This window comes from Pleurodeles waltl, chromosome 2_1 (assembly GCF_031143425.1).
Source record: "Pleurodeles waltl isolate 20211129_DDA chromosome 2_1, aPleWal1.hap1.20221129, whole genome shotgun sequence".
In the NCBI taxonomy this organism is placed as follows: Eukaryota; Metazoa; Chordata; class Amphibia; order Caudata; family Salamandridae; genus Pleurodeles; species Pleurodeles waltl.
The window spans coordinates 711,753,408-711,776,027 of record NC_090438.1 but is presented as its reverse complement, the minus strand read 5'-3'; the positions used below and the strand labels follow the sequence as shown (position 1 = coordinate 711,776,027).

General features: G+C 45.6%; 1 protein-coding gene across 1 annotated transcript in view; it reads left to right on the top strand.

Annotated features, from left to right (window-relative positions):
• BLOC1S5 (biogenesis of lysosomal organelles complex 1 subunit 5) overlaps positions 1-22,620 on the top strand; it is a 282,496-nt gene that overhangs the window by 219,275 nt on the left and 40,601 nt on the right. The gene's annotated exons all lie outside the window — the stretch shown is intronic.

Here is a 22,620-nt window from a genome sequence, read left to right as displayed (position 1 = left end):
AAGCTGGATATTTTTTGGAAGTCGAAAATCTCCAGCAGGACGAAACTTGGGGCTGTAGCTGATGTGGGTTCCACGAGCAAACATACCTTATTTAAGAGGTGCAGCTTTACTGGATTCGCTGCTGTGGAGAAGAACATAGCGGGAGCTATCAAAGAGTCGAGCAGGCTGCCAATGCACACTGGGTGGATTGGCAAGCAGGTAAGTTTCAGTCTTCTGTTGGTTCTCAGACCACTTTTTGGTGGAACATATTCTAAGTCCCAACTTTTAGGGTTAGTCAGGAGCAGCATCTTCAGTACCACCATCAAGGTTCTAGGACTAGAAGTGCAGCACTTGGGGTGGGAGGGTCAGGACTTACTCCAGCAGAGGCCAGGTGCAGAGTTGAAGATTTCTGAAGCTTGTTTTGTTCCTGATGGTTACACAGGAATCCAGCCAACTAGGCTCAAGCAGCAGGGCACTTCTGATGTCCTCTGCAGGTCCAGGTGTGTACTAAAGAGTTGGTCTGAGGGTCCAGTATTCATACCTAGTGCCAACCTTTTAAGTGGGGGGGGTGGGGGGGGGGGACTTTTAGGTTTCCCCACATCTGTTCTGGAACGTTCCTTCCTTTCTCTACCCAGGCTTCAAGTAATCTAGGGTGACAAAAGACTGATGTCAAGTTCCTCTGTGAATGTGTGGTAGAGGCAGCCCTTTCAAATACAAGTGGGTCAGGTAATAGCTTTGCCCCTCTTATTGGGGCAAGATGGCCCATCCTGCCAACACCTGCCCCTCCCCCCCCCCTTTGTCTCACTGTTTGGAAGGAATACACAAAGGCCAGCTGCCAAGAAATCTATAGTCATGTGGCACAGGCTACAGGCACCAAATGGTTAGGACAGGAAAAGGTCAACTTTCTAAAAGTGGCATTTTCACAAGTGTGACTTAAAATCCGACTTTACCTTTAAAAAGGATTTTAAATTACAATTCATTTGACAACAAACATGATATTTCTACATGTTCCCAAGCAAACGTTAGCACCTTTTAAATGTAATAAGGTAACTTAATGTTATCCTATGGGAGAGGTAAGACTTGCTGTAGTGAAAAATTAATTTAGGAGTTTTTCACTACCAGGACGTATAAAACTTCAAAACATATTTCCTACTTTTTAAAAACAATGCAGTCTACCTTGTGGGCTGTTTAGGACATACTTTCCGGATGACATATTTATTAAAAAGAAAAGTTGAGGCCTGGCATAAGGTTTATTCTGCCAGGTCGAGTTAGCAGTTTAAAACTGCACACAGGCTTCAACCAATGACAGGCCTGAGGTATGTTTTAAAGTGCTACTTTAGTGGGTGGCACAATGAGTGCTGCAGGTCCTCTAATGGAGTTTAACATTTACAGGCCCTGAGTACATGTAGTATTTACTTTACTGTGGACTTAAACTTGAATTAAATGTTCCAATCCGGTATAGGACAGTTTTACCATGTTTAAGGGAGAGAGCGCAGGCACCCGAACCCTGGTTAGCGTTGTTAAAGTGTACAGAGTCGTAAAGCCCAAAAACAGTAAATTCAGACAACAGGGGTTGGGGGAAGGCCACACCAAGAATCTTGGGTATAGCAAGGGTCTGGGAAATATTAGCAATAAAATGCTAGAGGTGCTAATGGATACTGAAGAATACAGATGTGCTTCCCGACTCTGTTTTAGAGGCAAGAATAGTCATGATCCCTAACTTGAAGGGTATACAGGCTGCTCTGGATGTGAAACACTGACACCAAAATCTTTGAAAAAACATTGTTGAAGAGATTGAAGATGATGATGGTGTCCATTAATAACCGAGACCTGTCTGCATTTATAATGGATCGAAACACTTTACTAAACCTGAGTAGATTGGCACACGTCATACAAGAAAGCAAACAGGAGGACAGTGATTATATAATGCCCCTGCTAGACATAGAAAAGGCCTTTGACATGACCAATTGAAAATACCTGTTTCAGTTACTAAAAATTATTAAATGAATTACCAGTTTACATCCTAGGTGTGTTTTTATATATGAGACCCATGGCAAGAGTAAAGACCAACGCAGTGGTATCTGAAAGGTGGAAACTTGGTAGTGGTACGAGACAAGGATGTCTGCTGTCCCCATTACTGTTCATGCTGGTGATTGAAGCTTTGGTATGCCTACTTAGTGCTAAACTAGTACAGAGGGGCACCTGAATTGTGCCAACTATGCATGTAGCGTCACCGGTCGTGGATGACAAACTTGTTTACCTGAGTAATCAACACACTCGGTGCATCTGTTACTGGAATGGATGGAGAATTTCAGAAGTTTCTCTGGTCTCAGATTGAATTGGAACAAGTAATCATTATGCCCATTGAATGCAACTACAGTGGAGGGGATAGTTTTAGAAACTAGGCTGCCAATAAATTGGCAGAGAGACCTGGTCTGATATTTGGGTATCATGACTACTATAGAGGATGTGCAGGAAACTAAGGGCCAGATGTATCAAGTTTTCCAATACCGATTACCAAATTGCGTTTTTTTTTTTTTGTGAATCACAATTAAGTAATCGTTTTTGGAATGTATGAAACTCTAGGAGTTTCACATAGCGATTCGCAAGGGCTTGCAGAAGGGCCTGCCTCATTAATATTCATGAGGTAGGTCACAATTTGCAACCCATTATGAATGGCTACAATCACAAGGATGATAGCCTGCTGGGCTCAGCAGACCACCATGTCTGTGATTGCTTTTCAATGAAGCAATCTTTTTTTTTTTTCTTTTTTTTTTTTTATAATGCAGGCTGTTTTCCTTAATGGAAAATGGGGTGCATTTAAAAAAGAAAATTGAAAAGTTTTCTTTTCATTTTTTAAGTGTAGGCAGTGGTCCGTGTTCTTGTTCTTACAAAATGGTTTTGCATGCATTCACAAAGGGAAGTTGTATGTAGTCGCAAATCCAATTTGCGATTCGGTAACAAGTTACTGAATCGCAAATTGGATTTGATACATAGCAAAATGTAGTTGGGCCGTTTGCAAGAGCAAAAATGTTTGATACATCTAGCCCTAAATTGAATATCCCGAAAACACTGACGTCAACAGTAAATGTTCTGGTTGACACTGCCGTTATCATTATCAAGCAAAGTGCTGTTTGAAAAAATGACAGAGCTGCCAAGGTGTGTCTGTGTATGGGAGCCACATTGGTTGTTACTCAAACCCACTATGTGGGAAGAAAATGTGCTCAATTTAATCAAATTAGCCCAATACAATGATAATGTACTTATATGCTTCAGAGGCAACACTATGGGGCCACAACAGGTTCCACAAGGTGCTTAGCGATATGAACTTTGTACATTTGAGGGAAACCAGGAGTCATACAGGGATTCAACAAACTAATTTCCTACAATATGTAAACTTGTGGAAATCAGGCAGACTCTCATTGATGCAGTTTCCAGGGTAACTCAAATTCACTATAACATACCATGTACTCATAGACACTACGGGCCAGATGTAGGTAGCCGTTAGCATGGTGCAAACTGCGAAAATCGCAGTTTGCGCCATGCAAACAGCCTAACGCGATGCTCGTTCCCAAACTGCGAGTCGGTACCGACTCGCAATTTGGGAATGCGACTCGCAAATAGGAAGGGGTGTTCCCTTCCTATTTGCGACTCGCATAGCAATTCGCAGTTACCACCACTGGTGGTAACTCATTCGCAAAAGGGAAGGGGTCCCCATGGGACCCCTTCCCCTTTGTGAATGTCGTCAAAAATATTTTTTCAGAGCAGGCAGTGATCCTGTGGACCACTGCCTACTCTGAAAAAACGAAACCAAATGGTTTCGGTATTTTTTTCATTTTGCAGCTCGTTTTCCTTTAAGGAAAACGGGCTGCAAAATGAACAAACAAAAAAACTGCTTTATTTAAAAAGGAGTCACAGACATGGAGGTCTGCTGTCTTCAGCAGGCCACCATCCCTGTGAGTGCAGGGACTCGCTATGGGGTCACAAAATGCAACCCACCTCATTAATATTGATGAGGTGGGTCTTTGCGACCCCATAGCGAGTCGCAGACGGTGTCTGAGACACCGTTCTGCATCCGAGATTGCGACTCGGAAATTGCAAGTCGGACAGACTCGCAATTTCCGAGTCGCAATCTCGGACCTACCTACATCTGGCCCTACATGCACTAAAAAGATGACTTGCAGTTGTAAAAGCCCATACAGGACAATTCTCCAAACCCTAAGTTTACAGTGAAAGACAGATGGTTTTAAGAATGTGGAGAGCACCTATTTGCGTTGAACTGGAGATTCTCCTACTAGCTGCTAGCATCCAGCAAGGGTAAGTTCAAATTGTCCAGTTCTGTATCTTACACAAAACATACATCATATCCGTGTTGCTCAAAACATGGACACCACAAAACAATACAAGTGTCAAAAAAATGGCCAGGTGGTTCTGTTACAAGACGTGGGGCCTTCTATGTATAGCTGCGTTTTGGAGAGAGATCTGTAGCAGACTGTAAACACAGTCAGAGTAAAAACTGAATACCTGCTCCATTCTTATCTTTTGCGACTAAATACACCCAAAAGTAAGAATAAAATAACAAGGAACGCAACATGCTTGACTATGGTTCAGACACGACTTAAAATGGTCATTAAATGAATGGCAACGGAAACCCCTTTAGCAACTGTATAAGCTAAGGTATTTCACCGAATGGTCCACAGCAGAGGAGTTAAGACTGACACAGGTCCAAATTAATGAAAAGTTCGCTGTAGATCTGGAAGACATTTTCCAGAAACGTACTGTCACACAGTGACCCTAGGGAGTATTATATGGCAGACAACTAAGGACTGTCGCAATTATTTGGAGATGTATGGGGCGAGGTGGTAAAATAGTTGGGTGTGCATGTGCAAGAAAGCTGGTTTCACCAAGACAGAACTTGTGGTCAACACAATTACTTATTTTAATAATGTACGATAATATTTCGTTTTCGGTGAATGTTTTGGGTTTCATTAAGTTCTTCTGAAAGAAAAAAAACATATTACACGCAGGAGAATCATCCATACTATTGTAAAGTCTGATTGCTATTTGGCTGCTATCTAACGAAATACAGTTAAAAAGGGAGTGGAGTATGCAGGGTAAGGAAGGCCTGCGCTTGTGGTGAGCCCGTGGGATTTGTGAAATGATAATAATAATGCCCCTTTATGTAACACACACTAAAAACTGATGTTGGACACATGTTCATAACATGAACACACAAATAATAACATTTGAAGTAGATATGCAAGGTTTCAAACATATGCCAAACCATAGCCCACTTAAATATGTGCCTTTGACCTTGTGTCCTGAGGATATTACTGCTTAATAATAAGCAGAAGAAGAAGCAAATAATAAATCGACTGAAATATTTTTCTGCATCTGACCTTGTAGCCTGAAAATCTGAAAGCTTCTCTACAACATCACATGAAGCAACTGCGCTCCCTTTCTGGAAGTCTAACCTGTGACTTACCGTTTACACTCAGTAAGCACAGAAAGTAAAATAAGGTTGCCACCAAATTGCCTGTGGAAACCAATTGCGTACAAGGCTAACCAAGGAAAATGACGTAGTGTGTGTGTGCTCCTTTATGTACGTACTGATACGTGTGGAAAAGGTTGCTGTAACGTGTCACTTTAAGATTTAGCTTGAAGCAAAGGTGGTATCCTAGGGGCAGCAAATAAGCAAAGTGCATGGCTGCTGCACAATAAACTCCTCTGACTCCCTTGGCTTTAGAATGGAAGGAAAGTTGGCAGGAGGTTGTGTGGGCTTGTACAGGAGCTAAAAGGGCTCTGGGGCTACTCTGGTGTCTAAAGGGCTCGCTCTTGACGCACAGAACACGGACCAAGAATGCTGGACTTAAAATGAGAACCTGAAAGCCAGCAGAGGTGTTCTCATGATATCACGGGATCAGCTGAAAGGGCCTTTGGGCATGATGATGTGCCTTTCAGGTCTGGGTGTTAGTCTCTGAAAACTGTTAGAGAATGTTGATGAGGTTCTGTGGCTCTATGGTGTTGGCTTGATGGTCTGCTAGGGCCCGTAAAAGGCTTCTTAGCATCAGGTAATAGTCTAACAGGAATAGCAAAAGGTGTCTAGAACCCTAAGAAAGCCAGCTGAAGTCATCCTTTAGAAGGGTCTGAGAGCAGTGTAATGGTGACAGTGGAAAGGCAAAGGCTTAGTAAAAGGGGCTAACGACTGACGTGGCAGATTGGGCCTGAGCTAAGGCAGAATGGGTCTGACTCTCTGACGGCTGCTCAGGATGTTTTAAGACTGGAAGAGGATTGTCTATCATACAGTGTCTTGTTTTTAAGGACTGTCTGAGGGTCTACTAGAGCTAGGTGAGGGTCTGTGAGGTTTGGCTGAGTTAATGAGAGTTTAAGCTAAGAGACCAGGAGAATGGCAGATATATCATGTAAAGCCGAAAATCTTCTTTACAGCAGGATGTGGCTGAATGAGTGCAGCCTGAGGGATTTTCTGAGTCAAGTAGACATCTGGGGCTTGATGGCCTTTCGGCTGATAGAGAAGTTGCAGCTGTTAATAGATGTCTCAGCAGTACAGCTAGACCTCAAGAGTCCGAGCAGTTCCCTGGCCCAATCTCGTGATACTCACATTTCTTGACAATGCTTAGCAATAAATGTGTTTAGTGAAATGTTTGCCTCTATGTCCTTCAAAGCTGAAAATAACATACAAAATCACATTTGTGCATCTGTGCTAATCACCGCAGAGGATGTGTTCACAAACTGATGGCTACGGATACAAATCACAGAAAGGTGGCTGCACATATGCAAACAGAGATGCACAAACCAACTGCTGTATATGCACTTGTTCATGACATGACCCTAGAACTCTCATCCCTTCTCAATTTATCTCGGGTCCCACTTGACTCTTTCATAAGTGCATGTACGTTTAATTCATAATGCCCCAGTACCAGTTCTGTTTGTAATATTCTTGGCTTAAAGAAATTGGATTATTTTTTGGGGGTTTGGGCATCCACCTCAAGGACTAATCTTTTTTCAGGATAAACCCTCAAAGTCACTAAATTAGCCTGAACTCAACCCCTGGTAGCTATGGCACATAACTGTTTGTAAAGTATTCATGCAGTTCCAAAGCAGTGATGAAGTCAAAATGCAAAACAATAAGAATTCTAAATGTAATTAGGAAAATATAGTACAAATTATTAAATAACATGAGAAAAATTCAGTAAAGGGAATGGAGGTTATGCTTTTTTAAAGTTTTAAGTGCAAGAAGCGCCAAAACACTAGGTGCCAATGATAGTCTATGGTCACTGTAGATCAGGACCTAAGAGCAATTTGAATCTGAACACAACAGAGTGTGGGCAGAATACACCAACCAGGTTCAACTCGGTCAAAGAGTTTACCTTCTGACTCAGTCTTTTAAGTCCCAAACCACAACAAGACTGCACTTCTAAAGCCCCATTGGGAGCACTTAGAGATTCACAGGATGTCAGGCAGAGGCCAACAGAAAGGTCCATTCACAACTAATGAGCTGGGTATTTCCAGGATAAGGCCACTTGCAGCTTGCTGTCTCCCTCTAGCCACACAGGAGGTAAGCCAGCTAACTTTTAAAGTCTACTTCTTTGACCTGGCTACAAGAAAGAGCAGATCCAGTTAATCAGGGCTCCTCTTCGGTCACAGACTGCAGGTCCAGCCTCTTATGATGGTCCAGAAAATGTTTTAAAGTGTGTGCCTGGAGATAACACATTTATGCTTGGCACAAGCTAGTGGGTGGAGGAACTCCTTGCCCCTCCCTAACCAGTGGGGTACAAGTTCCCAGGGTCAACCCTACCCACTTTTTCAGTAGTTCCTTTTTGCCAAAGAGATCCAACATGCATCATGTCAGAGCATTTTCAAGATGGTGAAAACCTTCGGCCACACCAAACCTGGGCACTGAGGGCTGGTGTTCTGTGTGAGGGTGCACAGTATGATAATCCTAGTGTCCTCTCATATCTAACACTAAAATTCAGTTTGTAGTGGGTAGTGAAACCACAACGAGCTCGGAGACAGATGTCTGGTAGGGCGAAATCTGGATCCTTAAGCAAGCGAAATCTGGATCCTTAAGCAACCAGACAATGGATATGCAAGAATTGTATTAGTATCCTATTCTCAAGTGCACCCCAAGGGTCATATGTGAACCCAGTAAACCAATCAAGCAGAATTTGTCAGTGTAACATCAAAAGGATGCTCACATCTCACACCCTGCATATTCTGTTGAGTTCAAAGGAGTCATTGCAGCCCATTTAGGGTCAGCCTTTTGTTTGCTGCTGGCATGCGTGTCACACCTGTTTGAGGTTAATAACTGGTTGGGGTAAGCTAAAGAGTCAATGCACATTATCCTCCAGGAACTTTAGGCATCGAAGAGGTAACCTTCTAAAAGTTACTTTTCTTTAATATTTATAAAAAAATCTGACCACCATTGAATTGGATTGGTCATAACTAATAAGATAGTTGTTTAATTATTTTTCTAGCTGGTCCTACATTATTAGTATCCTAGTATTAGTATTTTAATCTGTATTCTGATTTTCTACAGCCAACTTGCCACAGTCAAATAGCTCCCAGGCCCTTGTCAATGTATGGACAAGGTAATGTTAATTTTCTACCTGTCCTATTTTTAAATACCATGCTCCCTGCCCGGTTGGCCATAAGGCTTTTATAGAGGTGACTTACTAATATTTAAAATATTTTTTTTTACCTGTCAGAAGGGTTTATTTTAACAGGTCGCATTGCATGTTTTGGTTTTGCTTTTACACTTATACAGTCAGGTTGCAGTGGTAGATGTCAGCAGCGGTTGCTGACTTTGAAAGTGGTGGAGCCTAAAGTTGGTGACAAGTTTAGCTTGTGAATCGACGTAGCACAACTTCCATAATAATATATTTGGGCAGTTTTGAAAACTAGAGGGCCAAATGGTACCTTTTTAAAACCACATTTGGATAAAGAATTTACTTGATAATCAATAAGGATGAGGTAATTAAATAGTACTAAGGAAGAGCAAAGGTCTCTGCACGTGCTCAGAAAGCCTCAGTCCAATTTTCATAGTTGATGTTTGAAAGGTGAATTTCATTGCAAATCAATTAGTACACTAGTTTGGGATACAGGCATTCACGATAATTATTTTAATTCAAAATATTTTATTTAATTGAACACATCAAACTTAATTAAGTAAAACATTCAACATTAAAATGATGTGCCACTTACGAGTTACGACCCAATTTGGCATATTAAACCCCTGAATCAGCTCTGACCACAAGTTCTATGAATTGCCCTCTTAAGACTTGATACTTGATCGTAACCTGCCTTTATCTGAAATATTGTAGTTACCCGGTACCAAGTAACCAGTCAGGTCCACAGAGGTATTCCCTCACCTTGGGCAGCCCCTCAACACACATATCACAACAGTCAGCCAGCAAATGAGGGAAGACATTACGCAGCGACTGCCAATACTTACATTCCCTTGCACAGGGTGCCATCTATGATACTTGATGCAAAGGGAAGACAACACCGGCAGACAAATAGACGGAATCATGGCCAATCACTGTGTGGCTTAGAAAAAGGCCAATCACTGTATGGCTTTATTTATGTCACTTGCCTTCTCCTGCGCTGCCGTGACTGTCCATGTGCATGCTGGGCCAATGGAGACTGTGCACCAACCAATCCAGACACTGCTCTCATGCATTTTATGATAGTAAAGAGAATGAGAACAGCACCTGGATGTGGCTGAGCAAGTTAAACTGATGCTCCATTGGAGCCCTGGGGCTGTGCCTGTGCAGTCCCTGGCTCACTCACAGTCCAAGTGGTGGAGGCCTGGCCAGCACATGTCAGGCTGGACACAGCCAGACACCTGTCCAGCTGGACATGCGCACTTCAGTTACATGGCCCCACTTTGGCTCAACAACGAAACTACGCCCTAAAAGAAGCAGAATGTTATATCCACATGATGGAAAGAATAATGAAATGTATAAGCTAAAATAGCATATGTAGTATTTATGTGACAGTTCATAGTGAGTGGGGCAATGCTTCAACGCCCCCTATGGAGGAACCACCACTGCTAGACCTGAAAACATGTTTGAACTGCCATTGTTGTGGGTTTCACAATAGGTGCTGCAGTCACTATTGGCATTTAACTTCCAGGTCCTGGGTACACCTTTTACCATATACTACGGATTATAGACAAGTTCAACAAATAGAAATTAGGAGTATGGCAATTACGCATATTTTAAGGGGGAGAGCACAGTCACTGTACTACTTGTTAGCAGGGCTAAAGCAAACACAAATATATGGTACCAAAAAAAGGCGAAAAATATGAGTGGCCACGCACAAAAGGCACATTTTCTACATGACCTTAGTTTTAACTTTTCATATTTTACTTAAACATACTGCATATTTTCTGAGATTTACGTTGTTCATTAATTTGGTGGGTGTACTCAGGGCTCTGGAAGTCTGTGCCATTTTAAGGAAAACCCACAAACTGCTGCTTTTGAAATCATCCGTTTCAGTTCCACATTTAAAAGTGAGGAAAAGGTCACCGTGTGGCTTTTTTTCCATGATAGTTTGTCATTTTAGCTTTGGCAACGAAAAAACTGCTACTGTGCTGTAAGTGGGCTCCATTGAGAATCTAAAGACAGTGAAGTGCTTTTAAATGGGATACTTGGCGATTTTATTTTTCTGAATGTGGTAAAGACTAAAACGATTTATAACCACAAGTACAACAAAGAAAAAACTGAGCACGGTTTCATGCAGGACCGCAAATTTTAATTTGAGAGCCAAGCAGCATGATGTCACAGAAGTAGCCTGAACATAATCTCTTTCAACAATATTTTCTTTTTTGTGTAGGAAAAATAGGACCAAATATGCCCAAGACCACTTTGCGATGAAGTAATCGAAAAATATTTTAGCAGCAGGAAATTATTCAGATTACCTGCCTCTTCTGACATTTCACACTTGCCATTTGCTGGGTGCAACCTACTATCCCACATCTCGCATAACCACACGTAAACGTGATTTATGTCTTTACTTTCAGTCCATGACTTTCCATTCGAAGACGTTTGCTGTTACCACAGAGCATCCAGAGGCCAGCTTTGCCATAACTATATTTTTAAGGGAGACATCGCTGGTTCCACCATACTGCATCTTAAACTGGGAGCATGCTGGGGCGTAGCTACCTTTGATGCCACAGGTGCAGTTGCACCGGGATCCGGAGACCAAAGGGGGCAATTTCCGTGCTTGTTAAAAAGCCAATAAGAGAATCTGGAATTATAGCAAATTATTTAAGTAAAACCAGGCCTTGAAAGCACAATACTGGGCAGCTTTAAACTGTAATCAAGCATGAAAAGAAAAAGTGAATTTATTAAGACGTGGCTGAGCACTTTAAACTGACTTAAGAAAGGCGACAGTCTACCCCTCTCTTAAATATGTGATTTGCAAGTTGGTGTCTTGATTTTGTTTCTTCTCTTGTCTAACAACTGCATTGTAAAATAGCTCTGTTAGTGAGAGCCATACAAATTTTGTCTGTATGTAAACATTGCCTGGCCATGTGCCATAAAGACGTAATTTTATTAAATCCAAGACTGCTTGTATGATTCACCGTAACATGAGGTGACAGAGTTTGCTAAAAAATTACAAAAGTTTGGTTTGGGGGCCTTAGTAGACCTTTTTAACGCTAGAAGCAAATCGTACCAGATCTAGAATTGTGTATATTTTTATTTTGTTGTCATCCCTTCGAAACCATGCCATGAGTGCTACACAAATAAATCATGAAAGCATTGACTCTCATCTCTTATGTGGTGGTAAATTGACTTCAATTTATTGTAATGGCACCTGTTATGCTTAGTATTAGTGTAAGGAAATGCCTCCTTGGCATGGTTACCCTCCAACGTTTTTCCTTTGCTGATGCTAAGTTTTGATTGAAAGTGTGCTGGGACCCTGCTAACCAGGACCCAGCACCAGTGTTCTTTCCCTAAACTGTACCTTTGTTTCCACAATTGGCACAGCAGTGGCACTCACATAAGTCCCTTGTAACTGGTACCCCTGTTACCAAGGGCCCTGATGCCAGGGAAGGTCTCTAAGGGCTGCAGCATGTCTTATGCCACCCCGGGGACCCCTCACTCAGCACATGCACACTGCCTCACAGCTTGTGTGTGCTGGTGGGGAGAAAATTACTAAGTTAACATGGCACTCCCCTCAGAATGCCATGCCAACCTCACACTGCCTGTGGCATAGGTAAGTCACCCCTCTAGCAGGCCTTACAGCCCTAAGGCAGGTGCACTATACCACAGGTGAGGGCATATGTGCATGAGCACTGCGCCCCTACAGTGTCTAAGCAAAACCTTAGACATTGTAAGTGCAGGGTAGCCATAAGAGTATATGGTCTGGGAGTTTGTCAAACACGAACTCCACAGTTCCATAATGGCTACACTGAAATCTGGGAAGTTTTGTATCAAACCTCTCAGCACAATAAATGCACACTGATGCCATTTTGCAATTTATTGTAACATGCACCCAGAGAGCATTCTAGAGATGCCCCCTGAATACCAACCTGACTTCTAGTGTGGGGCTGACCAGTTTCTACCAACCTGCCACAACCAGACGAGTTGCTGGCCACATGGGGAGAGTGCCTTTGTCACTCTGTGGCCAGGAACAAAGCCTGCACTGGGTGGAGGTGCTTCACTCCTCCCCCTGCAGGAACTGTAACACCTGGCGGTGAGCCTCACCCCAGCAGCACCCCAGGGCATCCCAGCTAGTGGATGCCTGCCCCCCCGGCCACTTCCCCCACTTTTGGCGGCAAAGGCTGGAGGAGATACTTAGAAAAACAAGGAGGAGTCACCCACCAGTCAGGACAGCGCCGAAGGTGCCGTGAGCTGAGGTGACCCCTGCCTTTAGAAATCCTCCATCTTAGTTTTAGAGGACTCCCCCAATAGGATTACGGATGTGCCCCCCGCCCGCAGGGAGGAGGCACAAAAAGGGTGTAGCCACCCTCCAGGACAGTAGCCATTGGCTACTGCCCTCCCAGACCTAAACACACCCCTAAATCTAGTATTTAGGGGCACCCCAGAACCCAGGAAATCAGATTCCTGAAACCTGAACTACAAAGAAGGACTGCTGACCTACAAGCCTGCAGAGACAACGGACGACGACAACTGCTTTGGCCCCAGCCCTACCGGCCTGTCTCCAGAGTCGAAAACCTGCAACCAGCGACCTCTGAAGCCTCAGAGGACTGCCCTGACCCCCAGGACCAAGAAACTCCAGTGAGCAGCGGCTATGCTCAAAAACAGAAACATCTTTGGAACAAAGAAGCAACTTTCAAAGAATTCACTCTTTCCGCCGGAAGCGTGAGATTTCACACTCTGCACCAGACGCCCCCGGCTCGAGATCCAGAGAACCAACACCACAGGGAGGACTCCCCAGCGACTGCGACCCCGTGAGTAGCCCGAGATGACCCCCCAGACCCCCACAGCGACGCCTGCAGAGAGAATCCTGAGGCTCCCCCTGACCGCGACTGCCTGTAACAAGGGCCCGACGCCTGGACCAAACACTGCACCCGCAGCCCCCAGGACCTGAAGGAACCGAACCTCAGTGCAAGAGTGACCCCCAGGCGACCCTCTGCCTAGCCCAGGTGGTGGCTGTCCCGAGAAGCCCCCCCCCCTGCGCCTGCCTGCACCGCTAGAGTGGCCCCCGGGTCCCTCCTTGTTTCCTATCTAAAACCCGATGCCTGCTTTGCACACTGCACCCGGCCGCCCCTGCGCCGCTGAGGGTGTGTTTTGTGTGCCTACTTGTGTCCCCCCCCAGTGATCTACAAAACCCCCCTGGTCTGCCCCTCGAGGATGCGGGTACTTACGTGCTGGCAGACTGGAACCAGAGCACCTCTGTTCTCTATAGGTGCCTATGTGTTTTGGGCACCTCTTTTAGCTCTGCACCTGACCGACCCTGAGCTGCTGGTGTGGTAACTTTGGGGTTGCCCTGAACACCCAAAGGTGGGCTGCCTATGCCCAGGGACTGAGACTTGTAAGTGTGTTACTTACCTCACAATCGAACCTTTACTTACCTCCCCCAGGAACTGTTGATTTTTGCACTGTGTCCACTTTTAAAATAGCTTATTGCCATTTTAACAAAATCTTTATATGTTATTGCTCTAATTCAAAGTTCCTAACTTACCTGTGTGGAGTTACTTGCATTTTATGTATTTACTTCAAATCTTGAACTTGTGGTTCTTAAAATAAATTAAGAAAATATATTTTCTATATAAAAACCTATTGGCCTGGAGTAAGTCTTTGAGTGTGTGTTCCTCATTTATTGTCTGTGTGTGTACAACAAATGCTTAACACTACCCTCTGATTAGTCTACTGCTCGACCACACTGCCACAAAATAGAGCATTAGAATTATCTAATTTTGCCACTATCTTACCTCTAAGGGGAACCCTTTGACTCTGTGCACACTATTTCTTACTTTGAAATAGTATAGACAGAGCCAACTTCCTACAGTGAGTGTCCACTGGGGAATGCTGGCAGCTGGACAGTCAGTCAGGATGAGCAGTTTGCGGGCAACATCTACAATTATTTGTAGGCCTGGGCCGAGTTCTGCTACGCGGAACTCTGCAAAGTGCCAAAAAAACTCAGCTGCGACACATGGAGTTCCGCAAGTAGCGGAGTTTGGGAAAGACGTGCTGCTCGCACTGATTTTCAGCACGTGGGCTTCTCCCACGCTGTAAAATCAGTGCCAACAGCATCATGCAGATCTCCAAAGGGTGCTAATTTCTTTTGGCCGCTCGAGTAGATTTTCTACTTGAGCGGCAGCTTTCTTATCGTGAGCAGGCGTTGCCTACCATGACCGCTCGCGTTCAGAAATCTCGCTTGCCAATTTAGCAATTTCTCTCACTTGCGCTCACCAACTTAACTTTCACAAGCATGAGAAAACACTCTGCTCCGTGTCACTTCGCGGAGTCTTTCGAAATTCCACACTCCACGTGGAGTGGGGAAAACTCAGTAAGCTCCACTGGCGGAGCGGAATTCTTCTCCCACCCCTAATTATTTGCCAACTTTTTTAGCATTCTGTGTCAGCCAGATCGTTGTTATTCCCAACAGGTTTGTCTTTGCTTTCTTATTGTTTGTGCGGAAACATTTTTAACTGTCTTCTTTCTTTTCATTGACTTTTGCAAGTGTAGTGTTCTCTGAGACCTCTGTGACATTCTCTGTGATGCAAACTGTAGGGATCAGGCAGACACTGTGGCTGCAAGCACCTGGTAGTGGGGTATCAATCCAGGGATGCAGGAGACATCCACCGAGATTCTAGAGGTAGGGATAGAGCTGGGGAAAAATAGGTTTTGGGATTGTTGTGCAGGTCAATGAAGAATAGAGTGGGATCAGCTTCTGATACCTGTGGAGCCTGAGCTTGCCCTTTTTGGTTGAGGAAGACAGTCGCCAACTGCCTTATTAGTCGTAGTTCCAGGCAAGGCATTACCGGTTGCTTATTTAGTTATTATAATTATGTCCAAAATCGCCTTATATGGATGGGCAGTGATCCACAACTATTGCCAGCAGCAGCAGGAAATATTGCTTACATATTTAGTTTCTAGCTTCCATCCTCGTTATCCTCATGAAGGCAGCTATAGATGAACTTGTGATTTTTGAATTTATTTGTGATTGGTCCCTATTCCATATTTCGCAAGATAAAAATTCCACTGCTTAACTAGTTTCAGATTTCAAATCCTGGTCACTGAAGAATTAAATAATTTAGTTGCCATTTCACCTCATGCCATGATGTTAATGTGTATTTGCCAGTAGTTCTTTTGTTCTGGAAGACTTGTCCAACGGAGAGAAGAGATTGTAAAACAGAAGGGAAGCGGGTCTCCAAGGCAACAAAAACTATCCAGGTCTAGGTCCTTCCCGCTCCACAATGTCAAGACGCACAACACACTACTCTGACAAACAAACCCAGTACGGAGAGTAGGGACAAGGGCCAGCTAAGTGGCATTCTCTCTGTAGGAGATGTACTAGATGTTCTGGCGTATTGAAAAATGTTTGCAAGTAATGAACCTAATTCTCATTGTATGACTTGTTCTTTCGTATGTTATGCTTGGTTCTTGCTAGCTTTGTACCTGATGTCACCGGATGCACATTGGCAAGAAGTTTGCCTACTTATTTTTAATGGAGTTAAATAGTGAGAAGCTTTTTACCTGGTTAGTGCATTGCTCTGACACCCATGGCTCCACCCTGTAAGTAGAGCCCTTTCCCTCGCTCCTCCAACCGCAGGCTTCTGCCTGCGCCGCATCCCTGGTGTCTAGTGGGGGAGCTCTGCTTTCCTAGTAGGCTACCTTCTGCCTCTCTCCTCCTTTTGCTTTGCTTTGCTCCCTGCTCTGCTTCACTACTGTCCCTTAGTGCTCCTTTTCCTCGGTTCTCACTCACTCCGCTCTCTCTCTCTCTCTCTCTCACTTTCGCTCTTCCCCTCTCACTCTCCCCTGCCACTGCTGCCCCCTGTGTGCCCTCTTTTTTAACTTTGCCCCCTTTTTCGTGCTGTTTTTTTGTCCCCCTTCCCTCCTCCCAGCTGTCCTCTCCTCCCCCCACCTCCCTACTTAATGGCGTCCACGCCACTGGCGCGCCAAAGACAAGTCCATCCGTGCCTGGACCGCGCCCAGAGCCAGGACCCCTGTCTCCCGTCACTCCCACCGCCGCCACGCACGTCTTAACTACGACGATGCCACGCTCTGCGCCCTCAACACTGGCCGCACTCCCGCCTGCCTTCAAGCCTCCCTGCAGACCACCCACGGACCCTTCTCCTGCCGGAACTGCCCCTTTAACAGCCCCCACACCAACGACACACCCACCAAGGCAGGACTCAACCATCTCAGATGTATCCTCCTCAACACCCGCTCCGTCCTCAAGCAGGCAGTAGAGCTATGGAATCTACTTGACTCAGCCTCCCCAGATGTCGCCTTCCTGACCCAGACCTGTATGAATGCCTCCTCAGCACCTGGCATTGTCATAGCCATCCCGCAGGGACCGCTCCAAGAAACCAGGAGGAGGCATCGCCATCATCCACAAGAACACCCTCAGGATCATGACCAACACTAAAGACACCCTCAGCACCGCTGAACACCTGCACTTCCAAATCCACAATGACCCAAACACCATCCTCCGAGGGACCCTCATCTACAGGTCCTCGGCCCATGACAGCAGGTCAGCGACTCCATTACCAACTTTATCAGCACGCACGCTCTTGCATCCACTGACTACATACTCCTCAGAGACTTAAACTTCCACCTTGAGAACACCAACAACACCGCCACCCTACTTGACAACCTCTCCAACCTCGGCCTCAAACAGCTCGGCACAACACCAACCCACTCCGCAGGACACAAACTCAACCCTATTTTCTCCGCCAGCAATCACATCTCAACAGCCACACCACCGAACTCCACTGGACAGACCACCTCTGCATCCACTTCTCCTTCAAGAAACTCACAACACACCACCACCCACAACGGATCCTCCACCGCAGTTGGAACCAGGTCACCGAAGATCAACTGAGAGAGGGTAGATCGCTACCCTCTCTCAGAACCCACCCATCGAAACCACCGACACTGAAAGATAAAGCTGCCCGCAGCATCAGGCAATGGGTCAACACCTATGCCAATACTCTCGCCCCAATCAAGAATCTGTCCTACAGACGCACCGACAGAAAGGCCTTCTGGTTTACCGCTGATATCCACAAACCTAAGCAAAGCTGCCGAAGACCCGAAAGAAAGTTGCTCCAAGATCAGACTCTGGACAACCTCACAGCCTTCAAAAACGCCATCCGCAGACACCACTAACTCATCTGAGCCACCAAAAGAACTGCCTTTAAAAACCGAATCAACAACAACGCACACAGGCACAAGGAGCTTTTCAACCTCGTGAAGGAACTCTCCTACCCCAGCTCCAATGACAACGACATCCTGCCATCCCGAGACCTCTACAACTCCCTAGCCTCCTACTTACACCACAAGATTGCAGACATCCACAACGGCTTCAGCACCCAGATCATCCCCCCACCCCGGCAACCACCAACACCACATATTCACCTCCGGCCAACCTCCTGCTCTCCTGGACCCCCATCAATCACAACCACACCATCGAAATAATGAACACCATCCACTCCGGCTCTTCATCTGACCCCTGCCCTCACCACATCTTCAACAAAGCAAGCTCCGTCATCGCACTGGGGTGCTGTTCATCTGGGACTAGATCATCAACAGCTCCTTCGAGTACGCCACCTTCCCGGAGAGAAGGAAACACGCCAAGATCAACATCCTCCTCAAAAAACCCAAGGCGGACCCAAAGGACCTCAAGAACTTCCGGCCTATCTCCCTGCTCCCCTTCCTGGCAAAAGTAATTGAGAAGGCTGTCAACAGACAAGTAACCCCCTTCCTCGAGGAGAACCGCTCCCTGGACCCTTCCCAATCTGGATCCTGCAGCAACCTCAGCACCGAAACCGCCGTCATTGCCGCCACTGACATCAGAACCATACTGGACAGCGGCGAAACCGCAGCCCTCATCCTCCTGGACCTCTCAGCTGCGTTCGACACCGTCTGCCACCACACCCTACGCTCACGCCTCAGCAATGCTGGATTCCACAACAGAGCCCTGGACTGGGTCACCTCCTTTCTCACCGGCAGAACCCAGAGAGTCCGCCTCCCCCCATTCCGCGCAGAGGCCACCGAAATCATCTGCGGCGTACCCCAGGGTTCGTCCCTCAGCCCGACCCTCTTCAACGTCCATATGGCCCGCTCGCTAACATCGCCTGATCCCACAACCTCAACATTATCTCATGCACTGAAGACACCCAGCTGATCCTCTCCCTCACCAAGGACTCCACCAAGACCTACGTCCACGAAGGAATGAAGGCCATCGCCGAATGGATGAAGAGCAACTGTCTCAAACTAAATTCCGACTAGATGGAAGTCTTCATTTCGGCTTCACCTCCCGCATGGTATGACTCCTGGTGGCCTGACAATCTCTGAACCATTCCCAACTCCCACTGACCATGCACGCAACCTAGGATTCATCTTGGATCCCTCACTATCCATGACCCAGAAAGTCAACGCCATCTCCACCTCCCCCTGCTTCAACACCCTCCGCAAGCTCTGAAAAATCTACAAATAGATACCCACCGAAACCAGAAGAATAGTCACCCAAGCCATCGTAAGCAGCAAGCTGGACTACGGCAATGCCCTCTACTCAGGAACCACGGCCAAACTTCAGAAGAGGCTGCAATGCATCCAGAACGCCTCCGCATGCCTCATCCTGGACATCCCCGCCACATCACAGACCACCTGAAAAACCTGCACTGGCTCCCAGTCAACTAGAGAATCACCTTCAAACTCCTCACCCACGCTCACAAAGCACTGCACAACACCGGACCAGAATAACAGAATACCTCAACAGACGACTCTCCTTCTACACCCCGACCCGGCAGCTCCGCTCCGCGACCTCGCCCTCGCAACCATCCCACACGTCTGCAGAACTACAGCCGGCAGTAGATCATTTTTGCACCTCGCCGCCAAAACGTGGAACACTCTTCCAATCCTCCTGCGCCAGACCAAAGACCTCCTTACCTTCAGGAAACTTCTCAAGACCTGGCTGTTCGAGCAGTAGCAGCACCTCCCCGCCCCTGTTCACCCACCCTCTTCAGTGCCTTGAGACCCTCTTGGGTGAGTAGTGCGCTTTACAAATGCCTGATTGATTGATTGTTTTTTAGTTCTTACTAAAAGAATACAGACTTTATTTATTCTATTTGTTAGGCCTCTTGTCTTGCTCTAGTTGATCATGGCTCCTAAGTAAATAGCAATGTACTCGTCTTGAACTTGACATCAGTGGGTTTAATGATGAAATACGGTTCTCGTTTTTTTAACCATCTTTATTGGATTTTATTGTAAACGTTACAGTGAACGCATCAGTCGGTGCTTACACTTTTGCAACACCAGTACAGGCAACATGTCTGATAGCCCCATATCGATGAATCCGTATGTATAATAATTAGGGAACACATATTCCAGCAACCGCTTTAACGACATGCATGTCGAAGCGTGCGTATAGTTAAGTACAGCTGCCGACAAGAGTCAGTTACACATGATGCGTATTTCTGTCATGATAAAATAGGCCTCTTATTAGCAAAAACGAAAATGGCAAGAGTGTAATAGGACAAACGAACGGATTCCATCTGCCTTTGTGTAAAGCTTTTGTAATATAACATAGTTGGATTTGTAGAGCGCTGCGGTATCCAGGTGCTTACTAGAGTATCAAGGCGCAGAGCTTTTACATTTAAAAATATATATTTTTTTACAGAGAAACATTGGTTCCCAAGGTGAAACCCCTTAAACTCCCTCTCTTTCAAATTTGAAGAGGATCCATTCTCCTTCCTATTCTGGTACGAGGAGTTATGCCAGATATTTGCTGGAGTAAACCTCTGAACATTTCAAAAGTGGTAAAGTGATAGATCAGACTTTGGGAATACCAACAAATATACAACTTTCCGCCAATACAGCACATTCCTCCGCAGTTGTGGTAGAGAAATGTGCAGCAGTAAACCCAATATTTCCTACCAGGATCCCATTTATAAATTCCTGGCAGGCATATGAGGGGGAATTTTCAGCTGGGAAGGCCAGAATTTATCTACGAATTGCGCCTAATATTTCTTAAGGAGCCAAAACAGAAAACTACTAGATAACATCCCCTAGTGCCTGGTATGGCCGGCAGTGACACTCAATGCAGTTATTTTGGGAATATCTTTATTTAGGTTTATACAGCAGCAAACAACAATTAAAGGGTGAAAGCCCACACTCAAAGGAAACAATAATAAACAACGGGGATAAGCTCATATATGGCATTTGTTACATAAAAAAGCAACTGCCAGCAAGAGTAATTGTCAAGACGAATAACCCACACTGTGCAGTGAGAACTACAACACAGTGTCCGTCATGAAGCAGGATCATAGGGAGCCGGTGCAACACCCAGAGGGCACAGATCGTAGTTCTTGATCCACCCTCCTCAAACCTTAAATTTACAAGGGCAACACCTGCTTTTGTATGTAACTTTTTTGGCAGCCATATAGAGATCCATCACCGATTTCCATTTAGACATGGTAGGGCCTCCCTGTGCATCCCAACAGCGCATCACATCACATTTAGCCACCACTAGTCTCAGGTTGCAGAAAAGAATCTGCATTCTAGGAACATCCACATTTCCCGGAACCGCCAGCAAGATGCATTTAGGATCAAGAGGGGGATGGCTGTGTCCGGTATTCCACTAAGCTCCTGCACCACCTGTGACCAATACACCTGAATCGCTGGGTCACCCCAAATTGTATGTAGAGAGGTACCCCTAGCACCCCCACAGCGCAAGCAGTCCGAGGAGGCTGCCCTCCACATGTGATGCAGGCGATCTCGGTCATAATAGACCCGATGCAGTATAATAAGCTGGATCAGGTGCAGCTGTGACTTATAGCCACTTCACTCGGGTGCTTAAGGGGCGTTTCCCAGGCAACTTCCTGCAGCTTATCCATGTCCACCTTCCATTGTGCCCTCAATGTAGTCAATGTGTCTGGCATGCAGTTTAGCATTTTATAGATGAGAACGATGGCCTTCTGTGCCAGCTTTTTGAGTAGTAACCGTCCCACCAAAGGGGTAAATTTAGGCAGATCCAGGTCTTCCAACCTCTCTGCTTGCCAGGCATGTTGTAACTGTGCATATTTCAGGTATTGGTTCTGATGTATGGAATAGTCCCTGTGTATGGAAGAAAAGGGCATCAAGGCACCCTCGTCCAGTAAACCCCACACCGCAAAGCCCCATAGTTTGCCTAGTTTGCGCAACCATGCAGCCTCTCCTGTCGGTGTTACCCGTGTTATCCTTCCTCCCCAGGTTATATGTCTAGTGGCCGTGTGCCCGACAGCCAGGGTCAACTGTGTCGTCGGTAGTTACTGTTGAACACCCTTATTACGACAGATGTAGTGGAGACAAGCCTGGGTAATAAACTGCACCCATTCCAGTCGGTAGGTAGAATGTCAAATGCCTTTTCAGCATGCAACGCCAAGAAGACATGGGAATCCGTCCTATGATGAATCTCCGACATCCAGTTGTGCAGACGGTGGAGATTAAGTCTGGTGGACCTACCAGATAATAGCCCTATTGATTATTTTGACTATGTTGGACTATCACCTTTGGTGCCAGCACTGTGATCAGCACCTTGGCCTCCACATTTAACAAAGAAATTGGGTGATAGGAGCCACAGCTAGTCTCCAGCTTACCCTGTTTAGGAATCACTGTAGGAGGTTGGCCTGGCTTGTAGTGGGTACCAAGGGGTACTTACACCTTGCACCAGGTCCAGGTATCCCTTATTAGTGTAGAGGGGTGTCTAGCAGCTTAGGCTGATAGAAAAGGTAGCTTAGCAGAGCAGCTTAGGCTGAACTAGGAGACGTGTAAAGCTCCTACTATACCACTGGTGTCATATGCACAATATCATAAGAAAACACAATACACATATATACTAAAAATAAAGGTACTTTATTTTTATGACAATATGCCAAAAGTATCTCAGTGAGTATCCTCAGTATGAGGATAGCAAATATACACAAGATATATGTACACAATA